Source organism: Typopeltis vanoorti, chromosome 18 (genome assembly GCF_054136105.1).
Source record: "Typopeltis vanoorti isolate ZY-2024b chromosome 18, IOZ_Tvanoo_1.0, whole genome shotgun sequence".
In the NCBI taxonomy this organism is placed as follows: Eukaryota; Metazoa; Arthropoda; class Arachnida; order Uropygi; family Thelyphonidae; genus Typopeltis; species Typopeltis vanoorti.
Genome location: NC_143566.1, coordinates 56,199,216 through 56,214,877, shown reverse-complemented (window position 1 = coordinate 56,214,877; position 15,662 = coordinate 56,199,216). Strand labels below are relative to the sequence as shown.

General features: G+C 35.7%; 1 protein-coding gene across 3 annotated transcripts in view; it reads left to right on the top strand.

Annotated features, from left to right (window-relative positions):
* The first annotated feature begins 1,778 nt into the window (after positions 1-1,778).
* The window catches only part of LOC150096683 (polyisoprenoid diphosphate/phosphate phosphohydrolase PLPP6-like), a 38,719-nt gene continuing 24,835 nt past the window's right edge, over positions 1,779-15,662 (top strand). The window contains exon 1 of one of the 3 annotated variants that reach the window (XM_090408074.1): positions 1,779-1,890. The gene's annotated coding sequence lies outside the window, so the exon portion shown is untranslated. The other 2 variants (XM_090408073.1, XM_090408072.1) reach the window with 2 other exon arrangements.

Below are 15,662 nucleotides of genomic sequence, written 5' to 3'. Positions count from 1 at the left end.
CCACTTTTCGAAGATCGTAGAATTCATTTGCCCATGGTAATCTCCAGTAGTTGAATTGGCTTTGTATAGTAAGTTTGAATTCGGTAAAAAAAAAACATTTCTCCACCCGCACACAAAATTATTATGCGCCGCGAGGCATTTCCGGTTTGTAGCACTCCACATTCTTCTTTAGTCTGCCAACATTTTCCATAAGTTAAATTACTATCAATCAAAGTTTCATCTAGATACACAATCGGCCCTGAAACGTCTTATTGCTCTCAAATACTGCGTTCTAGATGAAACAATGTCACTTCACTCCATGATGAGTTTCATTTTATTCTGGGACTTTTTAAAACAAAATCTGATTTCATGAAGTATTTTCCTTAAAGTGTCTCTTTTCCAAGGAAAAGTAATTTTTTCTTTAAGCACAGAAATCAATTTCGGAACAGTTAGCACTCTTTTTTCGACCACGTAAAATTCGTGAATAGTTCTTCTTATAACGTCTACATCAAAATCATTTAAAGCTACGGTTTCGATGGTTTTCTTTCTATGGCGCTTTTTTTTTTTTTTTAAGGAGATTTAAAATTTGGCTGTGTAGCTCAGTGGATGTGGCGTTTGCACACCACCGCGCTAGGCCGCACGAAGGAAGTCTTGGTTTCGAGTCTAGTCGGCGACTAGAGGAAATTTTTCTAAGCCTTTTTTCGACCGGTTCCCGAGTTAGTCGATCTCTGGCACGGGCAAGCAGGTTTTTCCTCCCGGAAACTCGGGTTTTTCGTCCTGTAAATTCAAGAAAATCGACCGTAGAACCCACATTATTTCAGACATTAAATATATTGTGTTAGGGTTAGAGACCACGAGATGGCGGCACATTTGAGCCGCCTCTCTTCACTGCGTACCGCTTAATTAGTGATAGCCTTGGGCCATCTGTCTCTGATTGGGTACCAGTGGAGATTGAACTGCCCACTCAGTCTCCAAAAGTTAGATAGGGCTAAATGGCCTCGCCTACTCTCGTATATACGGGAATAAAAAATGCGTTAGCTGATTTTTTTTTTTTTCATCTTTTGATTCCCTACGAATTCTTTTAACATTAGACCCGATACGCCCGCAATTGCACTTGCACGTTTTATGACTTGAGAAAGGGGAACAAGGAGACGGCCTTCTGACGATTCTTTTCGCAGAATGTCAGCACATTATTCAATATTCGTTTGCAAGCGCTACTGAAACGTTTAACAACAGAACTTGTTGACTGTACTGGATCCATCATACAAATTAATAATAAAAAAAGAATGCAAAAAAGCGATAACAAAAATCAATCTAGTATATACTACTACAGCGACAGACAAGAAAGCACGTGATTTCGCATGTTGGCGACCAATTCGTACATCTTTCATTTCTTTCTCCCCTTCAGCATGAATCAACTATTCTTGGCAAACTGCCAAGGAGAGACCTACAAACGGTTGGCGAACTATATAAGTTTCGTTTGGCGACCTTTAATACTTTAGAAATTATTAAGCCAAACTTTATCGAATGATTTCGTTACACTCAACTTTTCGTCCCCTCCCCCTAGTACTGTTCTGAATTTAAAGACGTAATCACAATCACGTCAAAAAAATAAGAAAAACGAGAGACGTGTGTTTTTAAATACGGGACATTTGACATCCTGTTTGCATTTCTCTGGACAATGGAATCAGTGGCTGAAAAAAAAAAAAGGGGATAATTCCATTAAAATGGGATGGCAGTCTTCCTTATTTACACACATCGCCATCTATCGTCCGACTAGTAGTCTTTTGATCCCCTGTATATTGCGTATGTTCGCTTAGCCAATTTGCCGCTTTGCTTAAATAATAATAATAACAAAAAAGTTAATTTAAAAAATATGCCACCTTTAACAATTGGCTTCATTAAAAAATAGTGTGTATATATTGTGTTTAAAAAAAATATATATATATATATATATACAGTATTATATTAACTCGCGCGCGCTCACACACGCACACATTTTGGCAAACACTGATAAGTTGCCTTGGTAATACGCGGTGTACAGTGGTTATTCGCTTCCCAAAGAAGGAAGTTTTATTCAACTTGAAAGTCTTAAGAGAAGTGGCGATAAGCGATAACTAGGATTAGTATAATTTACTTCCTTTCTAAGAAGGAAGTTTTTCAATTCATGGGCAAAGGTAAGAAACACGTTTTGCACTATGAGAGTAAGTCATAGCACGATATCACTAGTCGAAGAGGTGTAACCGTAGTGGTTGCGATAAAGACAGCGAAAGGTTTGAAAAAAAAAAAGGGGACGTTTTGATGTGTAGACTACTATGTGTTTAACTTCGAAATAAGACACGAAGTGTTCTATTCGGCCAATTCCGTTAACGTAAGTAAAATGCATGGCCTTCCTATCAATATTTCAGAAAATAAAAAATAAATGAAATAAAATAAAAATCTCGAAATACTTTAATTTCAGTATAACACAGTTTATATTTCTAATTACATGCACTAAATATTAGATATTATTATTATGTGACACCTCCTGGGAGTCCAAAGACTCATCTTGGGAGAGTGTGCCAACACGATTGTTTCCCTTCCAACTATTAACCGCACTCAAACGTGCTTAAGTTTTTTGCGAGCCATTAGTAGCAGAGGCTCTACCAATCTTTGCTGGGACAATATAATTGATTATTATAGCAGAATTGGCGTAATTGTTACAAGTACAAAAAAAAAAAAAAAAAAAAAAAATCTGTCTATTGTAATTTTTAATGGTCTATGATGAGCTTTGCCATGCCGCTGTCAAGCCCACATAAAATAGTAAGGTTGGATGCAACCTTACCCATAAAATTTCCTAATTATTGAAACCGAGAGTCCATGTCACCTAATATACCGCATATTGGGTATGACAACCAGCAGGATTCCAGATAGTTGCTGTTTAACTTGGCAACGGGATAATGCATGGATGAAGTTTCAAGTTTAATGTCTACTACAGTAACCTTTGAAACAGCTGAGGTTACCACTTTCCACCTAAACAAAAAAAACAAATTTCGACATGGAAAGTTAAAATTAAGTTTCAAACTGGAAAGACATAACTTATTAGGGAAATGAGACAGTGAAGAATTGAAATTTTAGGAATTAGTGAACTAAGATGGACAGGTTTTAGAAAAGTAACGCTGTAGATGAATATTAAATATTGTATTCACACAAGTAAAAGCTTGGTAAACTGGAAACCTATAAGTAATCAAATAATAATGGCTATATTATGTTCAGGCTGTATTAAATTAATCATCATACAGAATTATGCACCAATAAACTGAAGATGTTGATGTAAGGGAGATCTTATGTGATTAATTATATAATTATATAAAACGAATATCATACACATGATTATTATGTGTGATGTGAATGTCAAGGTTGGCAAAAAATAAAACAAAATAAATAATAATAATGAAGATGAGAGAACAGTAAGTAATGAAGCACATGGTCAAAGAAATGAGAATTCATAATGAATTTATGGAGTCAACACATATTAAAATATTACTTTACTTATCATTAAGAAAGTAACATTCGATGTTTTCACCTCTGCATTGAGGTCATTATCAGGAAAACATACGTATTTACGGGGTACTAGCTACATGACACTACACTATACAAAATAAGATGAATTTAAACGTTTGTTAATCATTTACCCTATCCTGACCTCTGATGGAAAAAACAAACAGAACTACATTAAACAATTTCTAAAGTCCTCTCGTATTAAGATTTTCTTCTGTTTGGGGTTGTTTTGGGTGCTATATGGGGCCTCCAAATTCTTGGAATAATTAATCCATCATTCTTGGTGGACAACAAACATTTAGATTCGTCTTGCTTTTTGTGTAGTGTAATGTCATGTACCTTATATCCTGTACATATGTATGTTTTCCTGATGATGACCTCAACACAGAGGTCTAAATTCTTAATGTTACTTTCTTAATGATAAGTAAAGTAATTATTCTAACACGTGTGTTGTATCTCCATAAATTCTTATCTATGAATGCTGACCACCGTGTAACCTTAAAAGAAAGAAATGAGAATGGTAATTTACTGGTAGTATTTTGTGAAATGAATAATCTTGTGTTAAGAGGAAGCTGAACCTCCGTAGCTCAGTCAGTATAGACGAAGCCCTTTAGTCAGAAAGACCTGGGTTTGATTCCCGTCAGTGATGTGAGGGACCTTAATCTGGTCTCTTTTGACTAAAGGTGAGTTAGCCAGTCTCATACGGAAGTGGGGTGTTTTTTTCACCCAGAAAACTCAGGTTTTTCGTCCCCCAGAACAGGCAAACTGGCCCTGTGAATGCATATGGATTACAGTCATGAATACATACCAGCTGTATGCCAGTCCTGAGCCCGGATAAAAATTGGGAGATTGGGGAAAGCAATGTGAACTACCCTGTAAAAATCTCACCAAGAATACTTTGTAAGCAATGCCTGCAAAGTCAACTATGGCCGGAAATGGCTGAAAAAGAAAATCAGATCAGAAGAGGAAGCTTAATTCAACATTAAAAAAAATATATAAAATGACCTGGATATCACTAGATGGTAGAAATGAAAGCCAAAGTGTGATCACACTTTGGCTTTTGTTTCTTACAATTTTGGCTTTTCTTTCTTACTTTTCAATCAAGGGTGGCTTTAAAAGCCTACACTTAGATGTTAAAGTAAGGTGAGGAGCTAGTGTAGGTTATGATCATTGCTTAACTTAAATTAAAGCTCTTTAGGAATAAGAAAATTGAATCAAAACAGAAGGATAAGATATATACTGTATAAATTAAAAATGAATGAAATGAAGGAAATTTTTTGTGTTATGATAAAGAATCAATTTCAAAATTTGAAGAATGTGAAACTAGAAAGTGAGAAAGAAGAAAGCCCAGAAAACATTATTATTATTATTCGTGACACCTCCAAGGAGTCTGAAGACTCATCGCGGGAGGACACCTACAACTGTCTCCACCACTACACCGAAAGGATATGGAAATCTCTCTCATGACAGAAGGAAACTTTTAGGATAATATTTAACATGGTGGTAAGAGATTGTTTTGATACAATGAAAGGAAAGAACATTAGAAATTAGTTATGAAACAGGATCTGGAAACTTAAAGAAGATAAGCATTAAATACTGACTACAAATGCAAAATGTCAGAGAATTACAGGAATTCATTTGAGAAATTATAGAGAAAGAAAAGTTACATAAAGGATCAGCAAGAGAACTTAGAATTACATTGTCATCATGGTAAAAGAAGCACAGAAGGCTGTTAATAGAAAAGGCCATATTGGAAAATTGTATGAAGTGACAAGAAAATGTGCTTTGAAAGATGAGAGAAAGTAAATGCCATAATGGATATAAGTGATGTGCTGCACTGAAAAGGATAAGATTGTTGATAGATGAGAGCACTTTGATGAGCTTTTAAATGTAGAAAACAATTTAACTGACATAAGAGGTTCAATAATTAGCCAGCCTGGCTGGCCGAGTGGTTAGCATATCCGCTCTCCAGGTAAAAGGCTGTGGGCTTGAATCCTGCCATGGCATGGATGTTTGTGATTGTCTGTGGAAATGTTAGTATCATTTTAATGGTAGATGGCTTTGGTGTGGTTGCTTAGTTTGTGGATTGAGTGGTGGAGTCAGAGCTGTCGAGCAGAGCAGAGGTGCCCTCCCTCGATGAGTCTTTGGACTCCCTGGAGGTGTCTAATAATAATAAAATAATGGAGGCGCCCCATGTGGTTATGGATTTAAATATTACACTGTAGCCAGTATCTAAAAATGACATAATGAACTTAATAGAGAAGGTGAAAAGCATGTGGTAATGATAATATAGCCATAGAAGTGTTTAACCACTAAATTTAATTTAATTTAGTTCTTTTATTACTTAATTAAATTTAATAATGTGCTGATGAATAAAAAGATATCCAAACAATGGAAAAAGCAATGATAACCATAATTCCAATGAAAAGGGGGAGGGGTCTCACTGAATGTGAAAGAAAACTTATCTACTGTCACTATGGAATTTTTTGTAACACATTTATTAAATAGGATTAAAAGGGAAATAGAAAAGATATTAAGGCATGAGCAAGTTTATTTTAAAACAGATGTTTCATCTGAACTGTACATTTCATTTTTTACTGTAAGGAATATCACTGAACCAAGGTAGAATTGGAAACCTCCTTATACCTAAATTTTATAGATTTTGCTGAACCTTTCAGTATTATTTTGTAACCTCCAATGGGTCCAAGGACTCATTGTATTAAAAGAGAGATGGAATTATTAAAGCTGGAGAATAATAAAAGAAATGCATAAAGAAAGTAGAAAGTTTTTTTAACTTGGTTTTAAATTCAGTTAAAAAAGCCAAGAAATTCTATTCTTGATTAATCCTTTATCCAGGTAAGCAAACAAAGTTTGTGTGTGAAATTTCTTCACAGTTCATAGCATTATACACACTCAAAAGGATGTGTGCCTTACATTAAGAAATGTGTTTTTAGGCCTCAACCTTATGGTTGGTTGGATTGCAATATGCTATTTACCAGGAAATAATTATGAAACAGTGATTTCCCATTGCCTTCCTTGCCCTAAGTATTTATGACTGTAGATGTGTGTGTTCATAGAACAAGTTTGTCTGTTTTGAGGGATGAAAAACTCGAGTTTCTGAGGGGAAGAACCTTCTTCTTACATATGAGACTGGCTAACTCACCTTTAGTCGAAAAACATGGTAAAGGTTCCTCGCATCATGGATGGGAATCGAACCCAGGTCTTTCTAATCAAAGGGCTTCATCTATACTGACTGAGCTACAGAGGCTCCATTCAGGAATATTAATACAATTAATGTGAAGTCATTAGCTTCAATATACGAGTAGCCTAGTCATGAAGAAACTTCACATGCAAACTTTTTGCTTACACTTGGATAAAAGATTAAACAAGAATATAATTTCTTCACTTTTTAAAAAAAAATGTAATTTATAATTAAATTTTATTAATTTATAATTATTAATTTATTATACCTTACTTTATAATCAAGTGAAAAAAACTTTCTACAACTTGCTGTAATCCAGATTTTCTAATAATAGGGTGTGATATCTTTTCACTACACTACTTGCATATGGAATATACATGACTTCTGCATTACTTCAACCTTTGTATCTCTTCTAGGTCTGGCTTCCATGGATGTGGGTTCTGCTGATGTAGTTTTGATCACTGTATTCCATTATATGCCTGCCTATGGTTGGCCTCTACTGATATGTCCTTTGGGGCCCTTTAGTGGGTGCCTTGCCCAGGGAGAGAAGTGGTTCTGCTGGCAGCTTGTGGAGGTTGATGCTTGGTGAAGCGGTGCCAATAATATACACACACATATATATATATATATATATATATGTATATTATTTATACATATATATTATTTATATATATATTATTTATATTTATATATATATATATATATATATATATATATATATGGCAAAAACAAAAGTTATTAAGTTGAACAAGAAATGCCAGAAAGAAATTGAACAAATTAAGTAGAAGTTATGAATTTTTACATACGTGTGGGCTAATGTTGATGCTGAAGGTGGATCTGACAGGGATATAACACAAAGATTGACAAAAGCCGATAGTGCTTTTAGAAGATTGAATAATATATGGAAATCATCCAAATAAAGATCTTTGACAGTAATGTCAAGGCCACATTATTATATGGATCAGAGACTTATAAATTGACAAAGAAACAGGATGCTAAATTAAATAGTTTTCAAACAATGTGTTTGTGTGAAATATTACCATTATTATTATTAAGAGAGATCTCCAGGGAATCAGGGGCTCATTGGATGCAGGAATCGAATGATAGCGAAAGTCCGACTTTCGCTATCATTCATTTTTTCGATTTTTTCCACTTTTGATTCCTGCATCATGCCGTTTCCAGTTTCATTTGTTCTCTCACTTTCGTTTTCTTCTGCCACTCTTGCCTCACTTTCGTCCTTATTAACATCCATTACGGTTTTTAAATCACTTGTTTTCTTTTTTTACTGATTTTTTGACATTCTTTCGCCTCTCTTTCGAATGTGCACTCATTTTCCCTGCGACATTCTCGCTACTAACACTTTCTGTCATCAATTTCATATTTGCATTCATCAATTCCTCGTTCAGGTCACACTTTGCACACACCCTCCTTCCATCCTCCCTAAACATCCACAAATCATTTATGTAATCGAAAGAATACATATAACATGCCTCACACTTAACGAAACGACTGAAATCTAAGTTAAAGTCATGGAATGACAAAGCCACCGCCATGTTTAATCTACCAGTTAACACTCTAAAGTCTAATAATAACAATGAATTCGTAACAATAAATTAAACTAAATTTATTATAGTCTAACCAAGTGAAAAATAAATTTTCAAAATCTTATTTATTACTATGAATTTAGAGAAAGATGTTGAAAGTTTATTTTTCACTTGGTTAGACTATAATAAATTTAGTTTAATCCTTTATCCAAGTGTGAGCAAACAAAGTTTGCGCCCGAAAATATCTTCAGGACTCGGGTAAGGTAGTGCAACTCGTAGCAAAGGTGGCCAAGCTACCAACACTCCTATCTCAGTATCTCCCATAGTGCAAAACTCATCTCCTTGCAGATATGTATAATGTTATGCATTAAGGGAAGGGCCACTACCCATACTGGTTTAGACCTTTATTGAGGTCTCGTCAGTGGGAGCCAGGCCCAGAAGTGGAGATACCAGGCAGAAGCTATGGCGAGGTCATCTTTACCTATAGGAGTTGCCAAAAGGTGTGCCATCTTTTTCATGTGAATATGAAATTCAAAAACCTTAAAATTTTAATTTAAAAAATTTCAAGTATATTTATGTAATTTAATTTATTTTCTGTTATTCTGTGAAGATGTTATTTTTTGAATACTTATATTAAATGTTCTAGTTATTTCTGAATTCTGTTTTTATTTTCCTGAAAGGTTGTTCCACTTATAAAAATTTTTTACAAGTTACTAAGAATTTAGTAACTTGTAAAATGCAAGAATTTTTTAAACTTTAGTTCAAACAAATTTTAACTTTAATTAAAATTCATTTTAATTTTGTTAGCGATTTGGGTCTGTGAGAAGGCTATAATCCCTGTATTATTATATTCAATGATTAAAGTGAAGTGGCTTTATCAAAATTTGCAAAACTTTTGAGAATTTTTTGAATATTTGGGTTTTTAACGATTATCCTGCCTAGTCAACACCCCCCGGTTCGTTACATTTAGTGAACCAATGTGTGGCTGTTCTGTCAAAATTTATTTAAGAAATTTCAAATAATTTAAATTTTTATTATCATAAAAGAACCACACATCCCCAGATCATTACAGGGGCGCTGAGATAGAAATTGCATGCGGGCAGCAAAGACCCTAGCACCGGTTCTGATTATACATATCCGCAAGGAGATGGGTTTTGCATTATGGGAGATACTGAGATAGGAGAGTTGGTAGCTTGGCCACCTTTGTACGAGTTGCCTGGTGTTGTACTACCTTACCCTAGTCCTGAAGATATTTTCAGGCACAAACTTTGTTTGCTCACACCTGGATAAAGGATTAAACTAAATTTATTATTATCTATTACTATTTTAGTTGTTATTGGAACTTGTCCTGTAAAGGCCATTGTTTTTGATTTTTCTGTTGATATTATCATTTGACCATGATCTTTGGCTATTTCATTTAAATTTGAAATATCTTTCTGTAAGTTATTTTCAGAATTTGTAATTATTATTTCATCATCAACAAAAAGGAGAGTGTTCAAATTCACAGTAGGAGAAAGTTTAATATCTTAATGGAAATTTTTTTATTTTATTTTATTATTATTTCATTTTGATGAAATAATTATTAATATTGAAAATAATTTATTATCATATAAACATAAAAACCTTGACTGCCTGATTTCCTTGGAGGGAGCATGATAAAAGCCTTGAACTCCTTTTCTCATTTATTATATCATGTTATTACCTGTCTTTAACAATAATGTGTACTTGCTTGCGTTTCATTAAAAGTGGAAGAGATACTGAAGTATTTTCTGGTCAGCACTGAGCTTTCAAAATTGTCCAGAAACTGTTTACCAGAATGCCATATAATCATCTCTACTATTCTAACTCTTTTGATCTCTTCGTAACTTGTTTGTCTTCGAGATATATTGTGGAAACATCAGCTCTCCTCCAGTTAATTTTGACCACAACCTCATTCAAGTTTCCTTTTCTGTGGAACAACCTTCATCAGTCATTTTCAATCTATATTTTCAAGCACTTTAATGATTCCAAATGAGATATCTCTATGATTTCTCTTGCTCCTTTCTGTGAGCTGTCACTGTTTTTGCTCTTTTGATTCAAATGTCTGCTCTGCCCAAATAACTGAAATATCCTTAATTTCAGTACTGGGAGATGAAGACTTTCATCTCCCATTCCACTCAAAAATTAACTACTGTTCAAGTTGGTTTACCAACAAGTGGAGCAAGGGGAGAAAAAAAAATAAAATAAAGATTGTCATATTACAAAGAAACTAAAACTCAGCCTACACTGTAGTGTGTAGTAGCTATAAAAAAGAGCAGCAAATCCAGATCTGAATATGAAAGAACTAAATACCTGAGATTTGCCTCCTGTTTAAATGGTAGGCAACATCTCTTGCCAGGGTCACAGCTTCTGCTGATCTGTGTTTCCACCTCTCATGCATTATTCAAAGACGAGGCTGACCTCCTGGTATTATCCTTCAAGTCCTGCTTAGATGACCAAGACAAATACCCCACTGTGCTAAGAGCAGCTCATTACATTCTCCTCAAGTCATTCTTAAAAATACATCAGAAGAATCCTTGAATTGCTCAGATACTAGAGATAGCATTTCCTTATTTATGCTTAAAACTTGCTTTTCAGAATTTTTTTATGGAGAATCCATCCACGAGAGGTTAGTTAACCTATAGTCTCCATACAGTTCCACAAGAGAACCATAGCTGGCAGAGTGCCAAGAAGAGTCAATTCGTGTTGAATGGGAAAAAAAAAAGAATAAGAAATGTACGAATTTGTTACCAACACGTGAAATCACGTGCTTTATACGTAAAATTTTCCAACTGTTATACAAGCAATATAGTTACCACCCTAAAAACTAGAATGTTCATAAAAGAAAAGCTAATTTTCCAACATGTAATAATAAACACTGATCCCATGAAATGGATTCACCTTCTTCTACCATGCCCAGAAGTGTCTCTCAGGACCACAAATGAGGGGGACTCCTTGGTCTCTCATTTGTCGTCCAACTATATAGTACATTAGTACAGTGGATTAATATTTAAGAGCTGTGGATTATATTCCTTGGGAAAAACACATAAGATGGCAGACTATTCCATAACACAGCAGTGGAGGGCATGGATGAAGAGGAGGAGAAATGTTTAGTTAGTGCTGTAGGCATATCTGTACAATGTTTATTAGACACACATATTCAAAAGAATAAATAATAATTTTTATTATTGCAAATCTTTTAACCTGAAAATAATTGATCATCATCTGTGCATCATCATAATCACAAGTTGAATAATCCTTGTGAATTTGCATCTAATAAACTTTGTTATGCTACAGTTGCCATTAAAAACTCATACCTATACAATATGCTCTGGCACTGCTTTGGCAGATAATAAAGTAGAGTAAAAGTTTTTTGTTGAAAAGATCAGAGTAATTTACATTTTGGTGTTGAGTTCTTTAGTCCCTTTAGATATATTGTTGTGCTGTCATTTGGAATATAAGTTTGGATAAAAATCACTTTTAATAGTAAATTGAGGAGCATAAGATCCAAGCAACACAATTCAGAATTAATACCCATCCTATATCATCTTTACAGTCTTTCATACTCACTCAGCATTGATTAATCCTACAACATGGAAACAAGCATGTATTTAATCCATAATAATATTATTATTATTATTTTGGGCTACTCCAGGGAGTCCTTAGACTCATCGAGGGAGGCCCTAAACATCATGTCCACACAACTATTCGACATTCTCACAGTATCTATCATACCTTGCCTTGAACTCGCTCACTGTCATAGCACCCACAACAGACTCTGCCAGCTTATTCCACTCATTTACCACTCTAAAAGTAAAGAACCCAGCTCTAACACCCCTGCTAACCACACTCTTTCCCAGCTTCCATAGGTGTCCCCTAGTTCTCCCACCACCAGTCCTGATCTCAAAAATATCCTCTGAATTAATCCTATAGAATCCTTTTAGCAATTTGAATGTCTCAATCATATCTCCCCTTTTCCGCCTATCAGCTAGTTTTTGCAACCCACAAATCTTCAACCTGTTCTCATATGGTTCATTCCATAGACCTGCTATCATCTTAGTCACTCGCCTCTGGATCCTCTCCACCTCCTCCCCATCAAGAAGGAACCGAGGCGACCAAATCTGGGCACAGTAGTCGAGATGAGGTCTTATCAGGGCTCAGTACAGAGGTACAATAACTTGCTTGTCTCTGCTCATCAAGGTATTTTTCAACAACCAAGTGAGTTGATGAGCTGATTTAGCTACTTTTGCAATGTGTCCACTAAACTTCATCTCTCTATCCACCAACACTCCCAAGTCCCTGGCCTCATCAGTCTCTTGGAGTACAGTTCCACCAATGTGGTATACTGCTGCTAATCTTTTCACCCCAAAATGCATAACCTTACATTTTGTCACATTAAATTGACATCCATTCTCCTTAGCCCAGAACTCCAATCTATCTAAGTCATCCTGCAAGACTTTGACATCTTCTGCATTCACTATCGCCCTACCCAACTTTGCATCATCAGCGAACAAATGAACTGTTCCACTTAGATCCTTCCCTATATCGTTAATGAACAGATTAAACAGCAGTGGTCCAAGAACAGAACCCTGAGGCACACCACTAGTCACAGGCCGTCTTTTGGACTCTGCTCCTAAATAAACTACTCTTTGATATCTCTCCATCAACCACGCACCTATCCATCTCACCAACCCTATATCCATTCCCGTATGTTGTAGTTTATGGATTAGAATTCCATGTGGTATCCTGTCAAACACTTTTGCCAGGTCCAGCAGTATCACTGTAAACCCATCTCCCTTATCCAGTTCTCAAGTTACTGAAGCATGATCTACCATTCAAAAAGCCATGCTGTCCCCTGTACAGTATCTCGTTTTCATCAATCCATTCCTGTATTTTTCCCTTTACTACTTTCTCCAAGACCTTGACAACGACTCCTGATATGCTGATCGGTCGGTAATTTGCCACCATTGTCTTGGATCCTCCTTTATGTAGTGAAACTATTTTCCCCTCTTTCCACACCTTCTGGACAAAACCAGACCTGAGACTCAGATTAAACAACATGGTCAAGGTCACTGATAATTCCTTAGCCACTTCACGCAAGACCTGTGCCGGTATACCATCCAATCCCATAGATGTATTCACATTAAGGTTCTGTAATAGACTATTCACATCCACTTCATTCATCACAATTCCCGTATAAACTAATGGTTCCTTCATTTTTTCAATGTCGCTACCTGGATGATATACTTTTGCAAAGTGCGTGCTCAGTAATTCCACTATATCTACTGGTTCAGTGACTTTTTTACCATCGTCATTCCTTAAAATTATTTTGCCATGTACAGTTTTTTTCTTGCTTGCAGCATATTGAAAGAACTGTTTGGGATTCTCTTTTGCTTGCATAGCTAGTTTCCTTTCATAATCGGCTTTTGCTGTTTTTACCACACTCGTTACCCTTCTGGCCTGCACTTTATACCATTTATACGTAATAGAGAGTAGAGATGGTTGTCAGCCATCAAGCAGTTATTGCATTGTCTTTATCTCACTTTTCTTGGAAACAGTGGAGAAAACCAAGTATCGCCTTCACCACCTGGATGGTGGTGAAGTTCATATTAAAATCCATATTAATGGTCAGTTAATCCTTGACCATTAATATGGGTTTTGCTACTTTCAATCCATGGTGGCTTTTCTCACCAACATCCACGTTTTGATGCAAAACTAGATAAATTATTATTATTATTACAGGCTACTCCATGGAGTCCTTAGACTCATCAAGGCAGCCCCCAAACATTATGACAAGCACTATCCAACATTCGTGCAGTATCTATCATACTTTGCTTTGATTTTATTCATAGTTATGGCATCCACAACTGTGGCAATCCATTCCACTCATTGATCACTCTTTATGCAAAAAATTCTAGTTCCAACATTCTCTTGCTCATTTTCCATGGATGACCCCCAGTTCTCCCACCACCAGACCTGTTCTGAAAAATTGTCTCAGTATTAATCTCGTGAGCCTCTGTACCTCAGTCAGTATAGATGAAGCCCTTTGGTCAGAAAGACCTGGGTTCGATTTCCATCACTGACACAGGGAACCTTTATCTGGTCTCTTTTGACTAAAGATGGGTTAGCTGGATTGTGTTGCTTGGATTTTATGCTCTTCAATTTACTAATAAAAGTGATTTTTACTCAAACTTATATTCCAAATGACAGCACAACAATATATCTAAAGGGACTAAAGAACTCAACACCAAATGTAATACTCTGATCTTTTCAACGAAAAAAGATTTACTCTACTTTAATATCAGTCAAAGCAGTGCCAGAGCATATTGTATAGGTATGAGTTTTTAATGGCATTTGTAGCATAGAGGGTTTTTTTTTCACCTGGAAACTCGGGTTTTTCTTCCCTCAGAATAGGCAAACTGGCCCTTTTCCTTATTCCTTATTATATCTGAATTTAACATTATGAGTTCCTAAAGATTAAAGCTAGATAAATAGGAAAAGGAGAGATGTAGAGATGGCTGGGGTTTCTGACCTGATGTCCAATTCTTATCTTGTCATGGTGCAGTGCATACCCTTAGTTGGTATCCATCCACCTGGATACTGAATGAACAAGGATGGGCCAGCATTTTGAGACTTTATTTTTATTTTTTAATATCTTTCTTTTAATATATTTTTTAATATCCACATGAAAGGCAGAAGAGCCCATAACAAACAGATGCCATGTAAGGGTGGGGTCAGGAATACAGTAATCTGTTGATATTCTTCTTGAACTGTTGAAGATTCTAGACCTTTGGAAATGCTTCATGAGGGAGACTGTTCCACAGAATTGAGGTGGAAGGAAAAAGATGACTGGGAGTAGTAGATTTGGTGAATATGCAGTTTAACTGTAAAAGGATGCTGAGCAGCTATAATACAAGTTCCTGTAGATCTGGCAGAAATATGAGGCATAATGGATGCTAGTTCTGCTAAACAGTGGCCATGGAAGTATTTGTAGAAGAGACACAATGCAGAAGCTGATCTTCTGTGGGATAGTGGCTGAAGAGAATCCGTAAGAGAAGTGTCATTTATCAACTGTACTCCCCTTTTCTGAACAGCTTAGGGAGGTCTTTGGTGCACTCCCCATCCACGAGAGCAGTATTCCAATTTTGGTTTAATTTGATTGTATAGAGTAAGTACTGTTCAGAAGAGAAGTACTGTCTTGACTGGAAAAGGATGCCAACTTTTTTGTGAGCTGTTGATGCTATAGAAATTATATGATTTTGCCTGGAAAGGTTTGGAGTAAGAGTCAGTCTGAGAAGAGAGATTTGGTCTCGACTGTTGAGCTCAGCATTATCAAAAGTAAGTGGAGAAGATCTGAGGTCTTTTTTTTTTATGGGAAA